The sequence below is a fragment of the Panthera onca genome, chromosome A2 (genome assembly GCF_046562875.1).
Source record: "Panthera onca isolate mPanOnc1 chromosome A2, mPanOnc1 haplotype 2, whole genome shotgun sequence".
NCBI lineage: Eukaryota > Metazoa > Chordata > Mammalia > Carnivora > Felidae > Panthera > Panthera onca.
In genome coordinates this window covers 25,877,712-25,896,779 of record NC_138340.1, presented here as the reverse complement: position 1 = coordinate 25,896,779, position 19,068 = coordinate 25,877,712, and the positions used below count along the sequence as shown (strand labels likewise).

Genomic DNA, 19,068 nt, shown 5'->3' with positions numbered 1-19,068 from the left:
AGAAAACGTATTTCTTCTATCTCTCTACATAGGAACAGAGATAAGATTATGAAGAACAGACACAGAGAAGGTGGGAAGGAGAAATTTTCAAAATTTAATGAGAACAATACAAAACATACAAAATTAAGCTACAATGAGCACATCCTTCTGAAATATGCAAATTGTGACAATCCTTCACTGAGAATTCAGGCAAAGTAAATTAGATTACTGAAGCTCAGCAAGATATAAAATAAATATATCATCAGAACATTAGTTCTGAGGTGAGGCTATTGAAAGCCTACACCAAATTCTAATTCGGAGGTTAATAACCAATTTCCCACATCCTAAAACAGGTTGACAAGCAAATACTAATTATTTTCTCCTCTCATGGTGTATTAATCACAGCAAGAGGCATTCAACTTTGACTTTGAGGCTCCTGTTTAGGTAATTGGTATTAAAGAACAGATACTGATCCCCAACTCAATTTTTTAAATGCCAAGAAATCTCTAATTACCTCAAAGAATGTCAAATATTTTATTTCAATATTTAAAATAGGTATTTATAAAAAGTATCATGTATTTTAGCATAGTAGAGATAGAACAAGGGGATATTGTGATATTAAAATGTTACCTTAAACCATCCTGAGATCAGCTGAAGCAACAAAGTAATTGCACTTCCACTCTGTATCTCTGATAGTTAAAAACCTCATCCATAGAATAATAGCCTCATTTTCCACAAAAGTAAATCACTGTGATCACATTTGTGGGAAATACTGAACAAGGTACTACATTTAAAGGATGCAGTCTTACATATTATTTAATAATGCATACAACAGGCTCAATCTAAGGACAGCTGATATTCATTTAGATAGTCACTAAGAGATGGGGGAGAGGGAGATACTAAAAAAAAAGTTTCCATTAAAGACTAGCAAAATTGGCAAAATATAGGAATCTAGATCTTACTTAGAAAGAAAAAAGAAAAAAAACTACCCACACATAAAACACTTTATTTGGCAAACAAATTCAATGGAAATGTTAAAAGATACAAATAGTACATCTACTCCCAAAAGAACATTCATAGCTTTTTAAAATGCTTAATAAGGTAATGAAAATAACCACAATGGCCTTTTCCATCCGTTAGGCACAACCACTCAGGCTGGCATATAATCCTACTTTTTTAAGACATTATTTTTAAGTAATAATCTCTACACCCAATGTGGGGCCCAAACTCACAACCCTAAATCAAGAGTCACATGCTCCACCAACTGAGCCAGCCAGGTGCCCAGGCATGTAATTTTAATTTTAAAACATCTTGGTCTTTACTCATGTCTCTTCATTTTTAGTGACAGTTAATTCTTCAAGAGATTTATCTCCTCAAGGTTTTGACAATTCACACATTTGCAACTGAGTGCTTTGGTTATTACGTGAATAAATAGAAATAACAAAGCAACTTATGAAACAATCTTTTTGACTGAGATAGGAAATGATGTTGGAACTAAAGAAAATAAACCCCTCAAGACTGAGTATAACGCAGAGGCTCCCATTTGCTGCCACATGACTCAGATGTTCAAACGCCATCTACCCTCCAAAATCCCTCATGACATCCAAGCTCCTGAGGATGGGTAAGTAATACCCCCAGATAAGAGCTATTCTTTTTTTTTATTTTCTTTTTAAAAAAAAATTTTTTTTAACGTTTATTTATTTTTGAGACAGAGAGAGACAGAGCATGAACAGGGGAGGAGCAGAAAGAGAGGGAGACACAGAATCTGAAACAGGCTCCAGGCTCTGAGCTGTCAGCACAGAGCCCGACGTGGGGCTCGAACTCACGGACCGTGAGATCATGACCTGAGTCGAAGTCAGACGCTTAACCGACCAAGCCACCCAGGCGCCCCGTCTTTTTTTTTTATTTTCAACTGAAATTTATTATCAATTCTACCTCCATTTATGACTTAAACACAAGGCCTAAAATATTTTTCCCTAGGAAACTTTTAGGACCAAAGTGAAGTTTCCTTTGAAAAGGATCATCAGTTTTCCTTCACTACCATGAAAGGTAATATGGCTTATATTCAGAATTCAGCTACATAGAAATTTCACCTACAGAGCAAAGCCAAACCAAGAAGAGTTCACTGTTCAATAATGTCAAAAGCATACCACATAATATATAATAATCACAAGTTTTTGACTGCTTACCATGCACTTAGATAAACTACTTTCTGTGCATTCTTTCACTTAATCTTCACACTAATCTTATAGAGATAGATGTTTTATTATCCCTATACTACAGATAAATGAGGACTAAAAATAGTTAAGTAACTTGCCAAAGGGCCTCCCAAGCTAGTAATTGTACAGAGATGAATGTATGAGTACATAACTGAATGGCTGAGGTCAATGAGCGTAAGCATTTTAAACTCTTTAACCTGAACCATTCAGCTATGTACTTAGGTTTGTCTGGCAATTTCATAGCCACTATCTCTAATATTTCTCCCAATCACCCTGTGAAATAAGAATGATTTTGATCATATACATCAGCAAATTGAGGCTGACACACAAGCCAAGTGACCTATCTATACTCACAATGGAGAAAATAAAACAATCAGGTTTTATGATGCCAAATCATCATGAAAGATAAACTTAAAAAATCTCTTTCAAAAATGTGTTTGCTACCTACTGCCATCTACTTGAGAAATAATCCTAATAAATTTGTGTTTCCTAGTTTACGTACCCATGGCAGATTAAAAGAGAACAAATATTTGCTTATGCCAGGGACTTTGCTGGGCACTTTACACACATTACCTCATCTAAACTTCAGAATACTATTATATAAGCAGTTATCCCACATGATCAGACAGGATTAGGAGTTAAATCATATACCCAAAGATTACACAGAAAAGTAAGAACAGCAAACAAGATCTATTAGACTCTTCATCACTATGGCAAATTCCATGAAGATCAGGATCAGTGGCATCCCTTTTTGTCAGTGATATCCCTAGACATTAACAAAATGTCTGCTGAATAAACCAAATAGTATTTTATTTTATTTTATTTCATTTCATTTCATTTCATTTTTGAGAGAGAGAGAGGGAGAGAATCTTAAACAGACTCCATGCCCAACACAGAGCCCAACATGGGGCTCAATCTCAGACTGTGAGATCATGACTTGAGCTGAAATCAAGAGTTAGACATTTAACCAACTGAGCCATCCAGGCACCCCCCCCAAATAGGATTTTAAATGAATATTTCATTGAGTGTAACATTTATAACGCATCATTCCCCCACCATTTCCTGAACACCTCTGGTCAAGAATTCAACCATCAGCCTACTAATAATACAATAAATATGACTATGAGAAGCCACTTAGAGCAAATGCAAAACAGTAGTAATAATAAATACTATTAGTAATAAGTAATACCAATAACCCCATAAGACATCCATTATGTCACCAATTCCTATGAATTATGATTCAGATTCAGAACAATCTCTCAATTCCACCCTGCCTTTCCCTTCCCATTACTGTCCTTCTAACCCAGGTCCATAATCGTTGTCAAGATGAGGACTATGATTCCATACTCTCCACCTTTCACACTGATGCTAAAGTTATTTCCTAAAAATGCAAACTTGATCACTTTGTCTCCCTTTATAAAAGGGCTTTTGTCCCTCTAGTGTCTTCAAAAATCAAATCCAAGAGCTGTGATAACTTTAAAAATGACACCAATCACCCTAACCTGATTTACCATTCTTCCTAAAAACTATCATCCATCCCAGCCTTGCTTTACTAGCAATTCCCTACATAAGCCCCAGGCATCCATGTGTTTGGTTATGCTGTTCTTGGACCCTTGCTTCCACCCACCCACACTCTTTACTTGTTAAAAGCATTCTTTTCTTTCCGAAGCCCAGTTTAAACACTTTAACAAGTAAGATTTATTTCTCAGATAACATTTCTCACTAAGTAAACACCTAAATCAGAGACTCAAGGCTTTATTCTAAGTTAACTCCCAAACCTTGATGTCCAAAACATGCTTGGAACAGCACTATTATCCTATCTTTTCTAATCTATAACATTCATTGCCTCTTAGGAAGTTCCAATAGGCACAAGTCACAAATGATTTTTTTTAACATAGAACAAAATATAAATGATTCATACTCTACAATGGAAACTAAAAGTTTCGTTTTAACATAGGATAGGCCAAACTGTATTACATCCAAATAACAACATGCTATATAAAACAGAGTATACATTAAGGTTTGAATTCCAGCTCTATCACCTTCTAACTTACTGTGTGACCTTGAGTATTACTTATGTTACTTAACCTCTTTGAGCCACCCTTTAGTTATAAAGATACTTATAAATCGCTATTTATAAATTGAGAATAATATCAGTACCTAGCTCAGAGTGTTTGTTGTAAAGGTTAAATTATGCTAAGCATGTAAAGTACTAAGCAAAATATTTGTACATACTAAACAAATGGCAGCATATATCTACATACATATACACACATATATATGTAAAACATTGTCAACCAGCTAGATCAGTTCTGATACTTATAGAATAATATACCACATTAAATTCTTTCAAGTTATAAATAATAAAAAAATGGAAGCTATTATTAAATCCATAGAATATGCATAAATATGTAATCACTGACTTTCTTCAAAGGAACTGATACAAGATTTTCCTTTATTGGTTAAAGTTCTTAAAAATAAAGTCCTCTGCTGATTAATTAAATAGTAAACAGCTGATAGAGATATAAATAGATCAGTAACAGCTGAACTCTAACACGGTGTTAAAAATAGTATGTCACCGCCCCCAATACACGTGAATATTACCATAAATAACCACAACCTGTGCACAGAACAAAGGCAGCTAAACCTTTGTCTCACAGCACAACTAAAAACTTTTCATGAAAAATATAAAATATATATCACAATATGGACCAGGGATTCCCAAATCAAAGTTAAATCAAAAGGAAAGTACTGCTCTCAAGTATATACATAAATACACTTAGAAAGTATTACATAGATTAGCAATCTACAGTTCATTTAACATTATGAACCAACTTATGAATAAACTAAGCCATGAGATATTCAGCGATGTCATAATTCCATTTCTAAACAAGAGTCCTACTATACTCCTGGCCCTGAGTGATAGGTCTGGAAACCCAGTCAAGTCATAGAATAATGCAAACAGAAGGCCATAACTCACTCAGTTCAAAACTCAAAATGCCACTTGGACACCCTTTAAACTATCAGGGCAGAGACAGAGTTTACTGCATTACACCCTCCTATACTATTTGAATTTTGTTTAAAGGGAAAGAGAGTGAAATGTATGTGAAGGAGTAAATAAGCATCTAATTCTGAAACTCTCAAGAGACCTAAAAGCTCAGGAAGATGGGCAATTAGCAAAGTGGTCAATATCAGTTTGACAAAAATTAAAAATAGTTTGATACCTGGTTCTGGCAAGAATGTGGAGGAATTGCACTCTCATATACTGGGGATGAGAATATAAAGTGCTACAACCTTTTTGGAAAATGATTCAGCAATACCTATGAAGCTTTTTTTTTAATGGTTGTTTATTTTTGAGAGAGAGACAGGGGGACAAAGCATGTGCATGCGTGAGCAGGGGAGTGGGAGAGAAGGGGGGGTGGGGAGAGAGAGAGAATCCCAAGCAGGCTTCCTGCTGTCAACACAGAGCCTGACACAGGGCTCAATCTCACCAACCATGAAATCATGACCTGAGCTGAAATCAAGAGTCAGAGGCTTAACTGAGCCACCCAGGCACCGCAAAGATTTTTAATGCTTATACTCTTTGACTAATTCCACATCCAGAAATCTAACCTACAGAAACACTGAAATATTCACACACGTGCAATGGCAAATGCATAAGCATGTTCACTAAGCAAGGCTAACAGAAGTTAAAAACTGGAGACAGATAATGTCAAACCAAACTACATATGTGCATCTGATGATATATCAGACATCACAATCACAATATCACAATCATAAAAAATAATGAGGTAGAGTTATTGGTACTGAAATTAAAATATATCAAGATATACAGTAGTCCCTTTACACAGAAAGAATGATATATATGCTAATATACCATTAGAAAACGAAAATCTGAAAGAATGTATACAAAATGTTCACCGTGCTTATCTCCACCAAAAAATATCTTAAATCGGGGTGCCTGGGTGGCTCGGTTGGTTAAGCAACCAACTCTTGATTTTGGCTCAGGTCATGATATCATGGACGTGGGATGGGGCCGTGCACATTGGGCTCTGTGCTGACAAGTGTGGAGCCTACTTGGGTCTGTCTCTCTCTCTGTCTCTCTCTGTCTCTCTCTCTCTCCCTGCTCACACTAGCATGCTCTCTCTCAAAAATAAACATTTTTTAAAAAAAGAAATCTTAAATACTTTAAAATTAAAAGAGAATATTTTATTCAATAAGCCTAGCAAATTTTCAATTCCACATTCTGGTCATTTAGAGGAAGAGAGCAAGGGGCACCTGGGTGGCTCAATTGGTTAAGGTCTGACTTCAGCTCAGGTCATGATCTCATGGTTCGTGGGTTCGAGCCCCACATTGGGCTCTGTGCTGACAGCTCAGAGCTTGAAGCCTGCTTCGGATTCTGTGTCTCCCTCCGTCTTTCTCTGCCTCTCCTCTGCTCGCACTCTGTCTCTCTCTCTCTCTCTCAAAATAAGTAAATATTTTTAAAAAATTTAGAGGAAGAGAGCGAAAGGAAGATAAAAAGAAAAAAAAGCAAAAGAGGGATACACACTCAACTGCATGACATACAAAAGCAGAATCTGCTAGGAAAAAAAGAGGTAAACATCAAGGGAAATCAAAGAGGAAAGAAGTCCAATAAATTCAAAAGGGCTAGTCATCATCTTGCACATGTGAACAACAGACTTCAGATGTAAAATCACTGACTTTTGAACTGTACTTAAGAGTTTTCACAGCTCACTTCCTTTTTGTTCTTTCAGATTACAAGATTCAATTCTGAACGGAATAGCTTCAACAACCCACCAGAATTCTTTACCTGAGGTAATTCAAACTAAGAGATTTGGTATAACTACGGTCTTCAGGATTCTTGCTCTTAAAAACCAGTTGTAAAACTGAAAAAGCATAAGATTAACCTTTACACAACACAGCACACACAGGAAATGTAATTTATACAACACAAGATTTCCTGACAGATTGGATGTATGAATCTGTATGAATCAACATGAAAGAAAGGAGTCAAGAACAATACCAAAGTTTTTAACCTAAGCAACTTAGAAGGATGTAATTGTGTCTATGTGAGCTGGGAGGGTTAAAGGAGGTAAGGTTTTGTTTTTTGTTTTTTGTGTTTTTTTTAATCTTTTATTGAGGTTGAGGGAGGGGTTAGCAGTTTGGCTTTGGACATATTAAATTTGAGGGAGCTGTTAGACATCATGCGGAAATGTCAAAAAAGCAGTTGGATAAGAACTCAGAGTTCAGGAAAGAAGTCTGGGCTTAACATAAAAATTTGGTTGTCACCAACCACATACAAAGAATGTGAAGTCAAGAGATGGGATGAAATCACCAAGACAGCAAGTACAGACAGACAGGAAGGCCAAGGACAGAGCCTTGGAGCAGTCCAAAATTTACAGGTCAGGGAGAAAAAGACCAAGCAAAAGAAATTTAAAATATGGCCAGTGAAGTATGAGAAGAACCAAGGGAAAGTGATATGTCCCAAAAGTTACGGGAATGATGTTTTCCAAGAATATGGGAGAAATCAACTACGTCAAATGATGCTGAAAAATCAAGTAAGATAAAAAACAAAAATTGACCACTGGAAAAGCAACTTGGAAGCCACTGATGGCCTTGACAAAAACTGTATAGATATAGCAGCAAATGAAAGCTTGACTGGAATGATTCAAGAGAAAATGAATGAAGAGGAATGAGAAACCACACCTATAGACAAATCTTTTAAGAAGTTTTGCTCTAAAGGGAAGCAAAGAAATGTGCATGCACAGCCAAGAAAACCATCAACCTACTGAATGAGAGAAAACACCTTCAAATCATTAATCTATTAAGGGGTAAATATCCAAAATACATAAAGAACTCATCCAACACAAGACAAAAACAAAAACAAAAAACCAATTTGATTTAAAAATGGGCAGAGGATCACAATAGACACTTTTCCAAAGAAGACATACAGATGTCTAACAAGCACATGAGAAAATGTTCAACATCATTAATCATGAAGGAAATATAAATCAAAACCACAATGAGATATCACCTCACACCTGGTGGAATGACTATTACCAAAAAGATAAGAAATAACAAGTGTTGGCAACGATGTCAAGTAAACAGACTCTTTGTACACTGTTGGTGGGAATGTGAATGGGTTCAGCCACTACATAAAATGGTACGGAGGTTAAAAAAAATACAACTATCATAAGATCTAGCAATTCCACTTCTGAGTATTTACCTGAGGAAAATGAAAACATTAACTCAAGATATATGCACCCTCATGTTTACTGCAGCATTATTTACAATAGCCAAGGTATGGAGACAACCTAAGTGTTCACTGATGGATGAATGGATAAATACACACACACACACACACACACACACACACACACACACACACATACCATGGAATATTATTTAGCCATTAAAAAATGAAATCTTGCCAGGGGCGCCTGGGTGGCGCAGTCAGTTAAGCGTCCGACTTCAGCCAGGTCACGATCTCACGGTCCGTGAGTTCGAGCCCCGCGTCAGGCTCTGGGCTGATGGCTCAGAGCCTGGAGCCTGTTTCCGATTCTGTGTCTCCCTCTCTCTCTGTCCCTCCCCCGTTCATGCTCTGTCTCTCTCTGTCCCAAAAAATAAAATAAACGTTGAAAAAAAAAAAAAATTAAAAAAAAATGAAATCTTGCCATTTGTGACAACATAAATTGACCTTGAGGGCATTATGCTAACTGAAATTGAGAGATAGAAAGACAAATACTGTATGATTTCACTTACATGTGGGATCTAAAAATAAACAAAAAAACAAGTTCATAAATACAGAGAACAGACTGGTAGTTACTAAAGGCAGGGGGTGAGGGTAAGAAGAAATGGGTGAAGGGTGTCAAAAGGTACAAAATTCTAGTTATAGTACAGGGATGTGATGTATAGCATGGTGACTATAGTTTATATTACTGTACTGCATATATGAAAGTTGCTATAAGAGTAGACCTTAAAAGTTCTCAACAGAAGAAAAAAATCCTGTAACTATGTATCATGATGGATGTTAACTAGACTTATGATGATCATCTTACAATATATACAAATAGTGGATCATTATGTTGTATACCTGAAACTCATATGTTGTATACCAACATTATATATCAAACTCATATAATGTTGTATATCAATTATGCCTCAATAAAAAAATTTCTATCAAAAAAGATGAGCAATAGCTGGAAGGGAAAGTGAAGTCAAGCTAGTTTTTTTAAAAGAAAAAACATTTTCATATACGAATAAGAATAATCCAGTAGACAAGAAGGCACTTAGAAGGGCACCCTGAAGATTCAAAAATGACTTCTTAAAGGAACTGTCTATGCTGAATCATGAAGGCTGAGTAAGAGTCAAGATGAGTGGAGAAGGGATTTAAACAGAATGAGCAAACAGAGGTAAGAAACAACATGGGGGGCGGCAGTAGGGGGAGACTGAGGAGAAGGTCTGGCATGTGAAGTATAGCACTGAGGCTCAAGAAGTAAGAAGTCACCAAGCCTTTTAAGACATATCAAGCAGTACAACCTTTATCATATAGATGACAGGGTACTTGCCACTACAGGGTTTAGGCAGGAAAGTACTGAGATCAAATTGACATTGTTTGAGGCGTACTAGATTGAAGGCAGAAAGACCAGTTATGAGGGTACTAAAATAAAGAAATAATAAGATTCTAAACTAGGATCTTAGTAGTGAAAGGGGTTTAGTGATTGATCCTATGTGTTCAGTGTTGAAGAAAGCAGTTTCTAGCGTGGGCTACTGGATGATAATGCCATTATCTATATTTGGAAATATTGGAGGGGGGTGGTGAGTGAATGATTCATTTCAGTTTGGAGTATATTGCTTTTGGAGTCTCTATTGGACATCCAAGTGAGTAAATGTCAGCAGGCAGAGGACAGAAAACTTGGAACTTAGGGCTCAAGATATCTGAAAGGTATCAGCATTTGAGTGGTTACTAATATTGTGATGTATGAAATGATCCAAAAGTAATCACAGGGAAAACAATGACTGAACTTTTAGAAACACTAGCATTTAAGGAGAAATTAATGGAGAAAATGCTTGAAGGAATACCAGATAGGATAGTCAGGTATATGAAAATCAGGAAAAGAAACATCCAAGATGCCAGGGAAATGGCCAAGGGCTAACAATACCTCTCCCAGTGTAAAAAAGAGACACCGTAAGTGACCTGAATAAGCTGGCAGAAATCAGAGCTCAAGATAAGTCAAGTCACCTAACTGACTGGACTTTCCGATTCTGTTGCATTAATTAAGCAAAAACTAATAGGATCTACAGTGCCATCCCTTCCTGAGATCCTTAAGTAGTTAAGACAATTTGAGTAGAAATACCTAAAGGGACCAGATACAGTTACACTACTACCTATAGGAAAAGATTATTTACAGTTTTAGTAGAAGAGTATTTATGGTTGCTCTCTGTAAAGGAAATTGACAATATAATTCTTAATAAACCAAAAGTTGCTGGCAAGCATAATAAAATGAATAAGAATTTTTTTGCCTTTTATCATTCCTAACTTCTTGTTACACATTACCTATGACTTCACATAAGCTCAACTAACAATTAAAATCTTACAGCCTTATATAACAAGTATGATAATGTAAAAATCCATAATGTTAGTAATTAGGGGGAAATATTATCAATCCAATAAAAATTTATCAGAAACGGAAAGAATCTCTGAAGTTAGAAGAAAAAAGATAACTTGAAAGGCGCAGGGGGAAAATAAATAAAGCAAGGATCAAGTTCCATTTCTTGATTCAATGAATGTTCTACTTTATCACTTTTTGGCAGACAATTTGTCAAACTGAAAAATCACTTACTGTTGGATGACTGTACTGTAAGTGTACTAACTGGGAGTGACACAAGTGTTTGGTCCCACCCATACAGAAGAACTCCACAAAGAACTTTAAAAAAAAAATCAATAGGAAGCATATTTTCCTGTGAGTGTCTAAAGCAAATTTACTGATATAAATTGTAGACAGAATATGACAGAATTATTTATTCCAAATAAGAAAGTTAATAGCATTTTCGTGGAGTGGGATGGGTAACTCCTAAGGTGTGAGTCATTGGATTAAAGAACAACTGGATCCAGGATTTAGCCAAAGCTGTAAAAGCAGGATTCAGGCTACAGAAGAACAAACATGTGTTCTCTGGCTGGAAAGAAAAAAAGCTGCGTTGAGTTAGTGCCTCCAGAGTTTGAATGAGTCACAGAGACAGAGTGGAGAGGATAGCACAACCAGACTCACCTTCAGCACATGGGGAAAATCTGTACTGTTTTCTTATCTTCTGATGTATTCCCTCCCTTAATAATTTACTATTAAAATTTTTAAATTACATTCAAGAAAGCTAAAATAAAAGTTATTTCCGAATCTACTATTCCAAGGATCTGGATAGGCTTTGCCACATTGCTTTGTACATGAACTAGATCAACATACAAAGCAACATCACTAACACAATCTTTCCATCCAGCGCTATCAATTTTGCTAATTTAATATAACCAACTTGTTAAATATTTATTTCTGTGATCACTAGCAAGAAGGAATGTTTACTTGCTGTATACACTGATCTTGAATGAACTGACTGCTTATATCTTTGGCCTGTTTATCTACAAAAGTCTTGATGGCCTTCTTTTATGTTAAGAAGGACATTTTATGTGTTACATATTTTCACTTTTCTGTCAAAATAAATGCAAATGAAGTCCCATTTCCATTTTTCTCATTTTTCATGGAACCAAAGTTTTCAATGTTTTTTTAGATACCCATTAATTTTAATTGCCTTCACTTGGTTTTAGGTTCTGGTAGTTGCTCATCTACCAATAAATCCTGAAGTGGTTTCCATTATTAGTCATACTACATGTGTTAGAACTTTTCACTTGCCTACTCTAATCATTCCACGTTAACTATTACATCATAGAACTGTGTTCCTTCTCAAATCTAGTGCTATCATCTATTCCTTTAAAGAAACATTTTTGTGGCTAAGTAATGATAAGAAATTTAATGGGTTTCAAGCAACTGTACTCCCAGGTATCTACCCAAGAGAAATCAAAGACAAAAAGAAATGTACACAAATGTTCCTAGCAGCAATAGTTCCTTGTTTATAATAACCAAAAGTTGGAAACAAACCAAATGTCTATCAATTACTGAACAAATAAGATATATCGGCAATAAAAGAGCGTCTGGGTTGCTCAGTTGGTTAAGTGTCTGATTCTTGATTTCGGCTCAGGTTAGGATCTCACAGTGCTTGAGTTGGAGTGCCACACCTGGCTAGGGATTCTCAGTCTCTCTCTCTCTCTCTCTCTCTCTCTGCCCCTCCCTCACTCACTTGAGCATGCGCCCTCCTTTTCTCAAAAATAAACATTTTTTAAATAAATAAAATGAACTATGATATATTTTACAAGATAGATGAACCTCAAAAACAATGCTGAGCGGAAGAAGCCATTCACAAAGGAATTGAATATGATTTTGTTTATTTGTTATTTCCAGAATATGCGAATTTACAGAGACAGAAAGCTGATCCGTGGTTGCCTAAAGCTGGGTGTGGGATAAAGGACTGAATGCAAATGGGCAAAAGGAAACTTTTTGGGTGATGAGAATACTTTACAGCTGGATTATGGTGATGGTAACAAACTACAGATTTACTAAAAATCATTCACTTCAAGTAAACACAACTGACATGTACAATAGGGATATTTTATGGAGTGTAAATTATATGTTAATAAGGCCGTTTTTGAAAAGCCACTGAACAGAGGAAGGATAAGAAGAATAAATACAGGGATGCCTGAGCGGCTCAGTTGGTTAAGTGTCTGACTTCGGCTCAGGTCATGATCTCATGGTTCCTGAGTTTGAGCCCCGCATCAAGCCAGAGCCTGGAGCCTGGTTCGGATTGTGTCGCCCTCTCTCTCTGCCCCTCCCCAACTTGCTCTCACACGCACGCGCTTCTCTCAAAAAACAAAAACAAAAACAAAAAAAAACATTAAAAAAAAAAATCTAAAAAAAAAAAGAATAAATATACACACACCCATATTGACCTTGAAATATAAAAATTTAAGGGGTTCAATTTGTCAATAATAAAAGTAGCAGGAAGTATTTTAAATAACAAATATTTCGTGCTTCCAAGACTGACATAAAAGAAACATTTTCACAAGCTGATCATGGGAGAATAAACTGTCTGGAAAGCAGTTTACCAAGGTATACCAAGGGAGCTTTTAAAATGTGACTTTTGATTCACTTCTGAAAATTTAGCCTAAAGAAGTAATAAAAAAAAATGTGAATAAAGATAGATCTAAGTATAAAGATATTCAGCAAAGCAAAATTTATAATAGTTTCCAAACAATGGTAACTATAACAATGGAAGGATGGTTAAGAAAATTACAGCCCATTCATGAATATCATACAGTCTTATAAAATGTTTGTGGGCCTATGGCCCAGTGTAGAGAATGACATCATCACCACCACTGCAACTATTACCAGGGCCTGCACTCAAGAGGAAGATGCTCTAAGAAAAAGATACCCACCATTTCCTGACTATCACAGCTAGGAGAGTGCTTGCTAGAGACATATCCTGTAACTTTGCAAATGATGCTACATTTGAAATTAAGAAATGTGACCTTCATGGATTAGAAGAGGGCCCTCCTATCATAACAGTGCTCATCAGGGAAGAGGGACTCAAATAGTAGAGAATGATCAGACTCTTCACCAAGAGCATTAACAGAATATTATTCGTGGTTTTTATCGCTCATGAAGTGTCAGGAAGTTTGTGCGGAACTTGAGATTGGATAAATATCATGGATCATCTCATCTCAACCTAGTGGGCTTTTGCTTTATTTGTGGCCCTTCTGTCCCAGAAATTTGTAGAGTTTACAGAACAAAGAGAAGCCTGTACTAAAGACAAAGAAGGATCAATGCACATGTATGCCAAGAACTGCTAACTACTGGGGCAATGACATTGTCAGAGCTCAGGTCCCCTGGGAGCCGGTATGGGTCTGGCCTGTAAATACAATGGAAAAGATGAGTTCTGCTTGACTTTATATTTGAAAATTACAATATGACAGTTTTGTGGAAATCAACCTTTATTTTCATCTGTGGGAATAACTGCTGTGGAATGGGAGCATCTGCTGAGAGAGCAACAGCCAGCACTGATTACTACAAGAGAGAAAATTTTATTCCTGGGCTAAGAGCAGATGGAATGTATGTTCTATGTGTCCAGGAAGCAACAAAGATCGTAGCTGCCTATCATAGATCTGTGAAGGGGGTCATGCTGATATAGCTGCAGACTCACCAATATCCAGGACACAGTATGAGTGATCCCAGAGTCAGTTATCATACACAAGAAGAAATACAAGAAGAGTGACCTCATTATGCTTCTCAAAGATAGAAGAGTAGACAGCAATATAGCCAATGTTGAAGAATTAAAGGACATTGATGTTGAAGTGAAGAAACAAATTGAGAATATGGTCCAGTTTGCAGCAGTTGATTATGAACTAACTTTAGAAGAATTAAGCCATCAATCGGCACCAACAATCCACCTTTTAAAGTTTATGGTGTGAATCAGTGAATCAAGTTTAAGTGGGTCATTTAAGGAAGACTGTAAATTCATCATTATGTCTTCAATGAAACATTCATAGTCAACTTTAAGAGATTTTGTGGTCTCAACTTTAAAAGGGCTAAAACCCATAAAACAAACAAAGCTTTGTGAACGTATTTATGCTATGCTATAAAATTAGGTTTAAAATTTTGGGGAAAAAAATGTAATGGGTTCCAAAGGTTGAGTGATGCAGTGGAAAGCACAATGTCTTCCCTACATCCCACAGTTTCCTAATTTCCCTCCATAGAAGCAGACATGTTACCAGTCTCTTCTATATTAAGAAATGATTTTTTTTAACTGAAACAAACCAACGAATGTTTAAAACTCTAGCTCAAAATGTTTAAAGGAAAAACTCACAAATTCTTACATTCAGAAAAACATGGAGGAAGAAATATAAACACTATGTAATTAACATGACCCAAGTAGCAGATGATACAAAGGTATACATTTGGGAGTTAGGAGGCATTGCGTCAAATCTCTGGGAAGATAGAATAGGAGACTTGACATGTAGGGTAGGAACTCTCTCATATCTGTACTTAGACAAATAACTCATCCTAAAATAAAATCCAATCCTTAAGGCAAGAAGAATTCTTCCCTCCTCTGTCAGTGAGTCACAAAGCTGTCTTGAGCTGATTTTGTCTATCAAATCAGAAGACACAGCACTTTTCTCCTGTCATGGGAATTACATAAATATGTTTTATAAACAAAAGTTATTATAATAAGAGGAATCCTCTAATATGTTTTTAAGTAACAAACTATATTCCATAACTGTGGAGTCAAACTCCTGCCTTTTGCTTCCTGACAATGTTACTCAACTAATTTGTTCTCCAACACAGAAATAATGACCCCTATAGTGGGCTATCTACTGCAGCTATAACCCTGCAGAGAAGGGGAGAGCTTCTAAAGATCTAAGAATAAATGTATTGAAATACAACTTTCATTCTTATCCCTCGCAGGGAAAAAAATAAATAATCATCTTCATTATGACTGCCACCATAAACTGAGGTACCATACAGTGACTTGCTTACAGATGAAAATTTCCAAAGGGATGGAATAGCTGAGTCACTTTAATTAAGTATGTCATATATAGTCAGTGAAAGAAAATGATATAATATTATGAAAGTCATCTATTTCTGTAGTCTGTTAGGAGTTCCAAAATGAATTAACATGGTTGCTGACTCGGAAAGTGATTTTCACATACTCAGATTTCTCTCTTAAACCATTTGGATACATTCTTTTTCTGGGATTAAGTTAAGTAACATCTATGCACCCAGTCATTACTGTAGGTCATGCTCTACCAACAGTTCAGTTGTTTACCTTACAAAATTAGCTTTTACTAGAATGGACTAATTGAGCTGTAACATTCTCTTGGGCTTTATGCTGGTTCCTAAATTTAAAATTGAAACATCAGTTGAAGAAAAGTAGGTACAACCTAACAGCCTATGTAACTTAACTACAACTATATTAAGCTACATGCATTAGTTTCAGAACAAAAAGAATTGGGGAAAAAAAAAAAAAAAAAAACCTCTATAAAATCAAATGAGATTTTTACTGCTGAAAAAGTCTACAAAATACCCTCAACAATAAGATAATTTAGGCCCCAAAGAAGCTGCCTATACTAAACATAAGACATAATAGTAAAGCTGGGGGAGGGAAACGGGGACTTCAAAATACCTAAATAAAAAATGAGCTAAATTTCAAATGACAAATTTAAGAATTGCTCACTTGACTACCAATATTATTGGAAATAAATGACTGCATTAGAAAGAATCTTATATACCAGTAAAAATAGGTAACATTGATTGAATCCTTCCTATGTGCCAGATTCTATATTAAGTCCTTTACATGTATTATTAACTCATTTGATTCTCACACCCCTCCTATAAGGTATTATTACTATCCCCACATTATAAACAAGAAATCTGAGGCACAGAGAGGTTAAATTACTTGCCAGAAGTCACCAAGTGAATAGGAAGAAGAACCAGGGCATGAACCCACACAGTGATCTCTTAAACTGCAGTCCCTAACTCCCCCCTCTAACCTCCCAACTCTTAACCAGTCTACACACTGTCTTTTTAATTTTAGTTCAATTTCCCATTTCACAGATGAGGAAACTCTGCCCCCAAGGTAGACAGAAAATTCATTCAAGGCTGAAAACTATTTTTTTAAGTAATCTGCCAGCCCAAAGTGGGGCCTGAACTCACGACCCCAAAATCAAGAGTTGCATGCTCTACTGAGCTAGCCAGGCATCCCGAGGCCTGAGACTATTTAATAACAATACTAGTACTAGGACTCAGGTTTCCTATTTACATTCTGCTTTCCTATTTCACATTGGGCTTTTCCTACTTTCCTGTCATTTTTCCTATTTTACAGTGAGCTTTCCCCATGTTTTGTCTTTTAAAAAAAAATAATTTGGGGGCACCTGGGTGGCCCAGTCAGTTGAGCGTCTGATTCTTGATTTTGGCTCAGGTCATGATCCCAGGGTTGTAGGACCAAGCTCCATGTTGGGCTCTGCGCTCAGTGTAGGGCCTGCCTGGGATTCTCTTTCTCTTTCCGCCTGTCCCTCTCCCCTGCTTGTGTGCGCTCTCTCTCTAAAATAATAAAAATAAACAAATAAATAAATAAAATGATTTGTTTTTCTGTGTATACTTACTGTTGAAGTCAGGAGAGTACAATAAAGTACAGAAGAAAATTAAAATCATTCCTCCTGGCTTCCCAGAATAACCCATGTCAACATTTTAACATACTTCTTTATATGCAATGTAAGACCAACACTCTGCTTACCTACCCCATATTTTCAAAGAAGTTTAGAGACATAATTTATATATAGTTGTATATTTACTTGACTTTTTCATTTACGTCATTATTTTTCATGGTATTAAATATTTTTGAAAATATGACTAGCAAATGGCATTTCATAAATTTCATTAATTTAGACTACATATGGTAAATTCTTGCAATTACTCTGTGATGAAACTGTTATACCTACATCTTTTTGCAACATCGCTGATAATGTTCTAGATTAGGTCCCTAGAAATGACATTACTAAAATTAAAGGGTATGACAATATCTAACAATTACGGGGTTAACACTATTGCCAAATTACTCTAAGCACTTCACAGATATTTGCTTGTTTAATCCTTGCAACAGAGAGAGCAAGGGACCCCATAAGAGAGGGAATGAATGCCTAAAGAATAAGTGACTTGCCCAAGATCATACAGCTAAAAAGTGACAACCAGGATTGTCTAACTCACACCCAGGTAGTGAGGCTCCAGGATCCATGCTCTTAATCACTATGCTGGCCTATTTTACTTACACACTTTTTCAATGTGATGTGAAGTCTCCTAGAAGTTTACTACAAATGTACAAATATCCTCTCAGGAACCTGTAGTTTTAGTAAGCATCCCAGGAGATTCTAAAATTTGAAAGCCACTATCCTGATCTAAAAATTTTAAAAGAGAACATTTAACGGCACCTGGGTGGCTCAGTCAGTTGAGCTTTCAACGCTTGATTTCAGCTCATGTCATGATGTCATGGCTGTGAGATCAAGCCTGCACTGGGATCTGCACTATCAGTGTTTGGGATCCTCTCTCTCTGCCCCTCCCCTGAATGTTCGTTCTCTCTCTCTCTCTCTCTCTCTCTCTCTCAAAATAAACATTAAATAAATAAATAAATAAATAAGAACATTTAACAAAGCCTTCTCACAAAACCTCTGATAGTTACATTGATGTTTGAAAATGGATGAAAGAACCAAGTAAGAGAGTACTCAAAAATGATTAAAATAAATCTTTATGACCTTGGATTAGGCAATAGCATCTGAGGTATGACATAAAAAGCACAAGTGACCATATAAATGAAGAATTTTAAGATCATTAAAAATTACTTGAGGGGCGCCTGGGTGGCGCAGTCGGTTAAGCGTCCGACTTCAGCCAGGTCATGATCTCGCGGTCCGTGAGTTCGAGCCCCGCGTCAGGCTCTGGGCTGATGATGGCTCGGAGCCTGGAGCCTGTTTCCGAGTCTGTGTCTCCCTCTCTCTCTGCCCCTCCCCCGTTCATGCTCTGTCTCTCTCTGTCCCAAAAATAAATAAAAAACGTTGAAAAAAAAAATTTTTTTAAAAAATTACTTGAAAAATAAAAGGTAAGCTGAACTTCATCAAAATTAAAAACTTCTCTGCTATAAAAGACACCATGAGGACAAATACTATGTTATTCCACTTACATGAGGCACTTAGAATAGGCAAATTTATAGAGCCACACAGTAAAAA

At 36.3% G+C, this 19,068-nt stretch overlaps 1 protein-coding gene and 1 pseudogene across 34 annotated transcripts in view; one reads left to right on the top strand and one right to left on the bottom strand.

Annotated features, from left to right (window-relative positions):
• Positions 1-19,068, bottom strand: part of SLMAP (sarcolemma associated protein) — a 150,143-nt gene that overhangs the window by 94,500 nt on the left and 36,575 nt on the right. The gene's annotated exons all lie outside the window — the stretch shown is intronic.
• Positions 1,533-14,798, top strand: LOC132675747 (pyruvate dehydrogenase E1 component subunit alpha, somatic form, mitochondrial pseudogene; annotated as a pseudogene).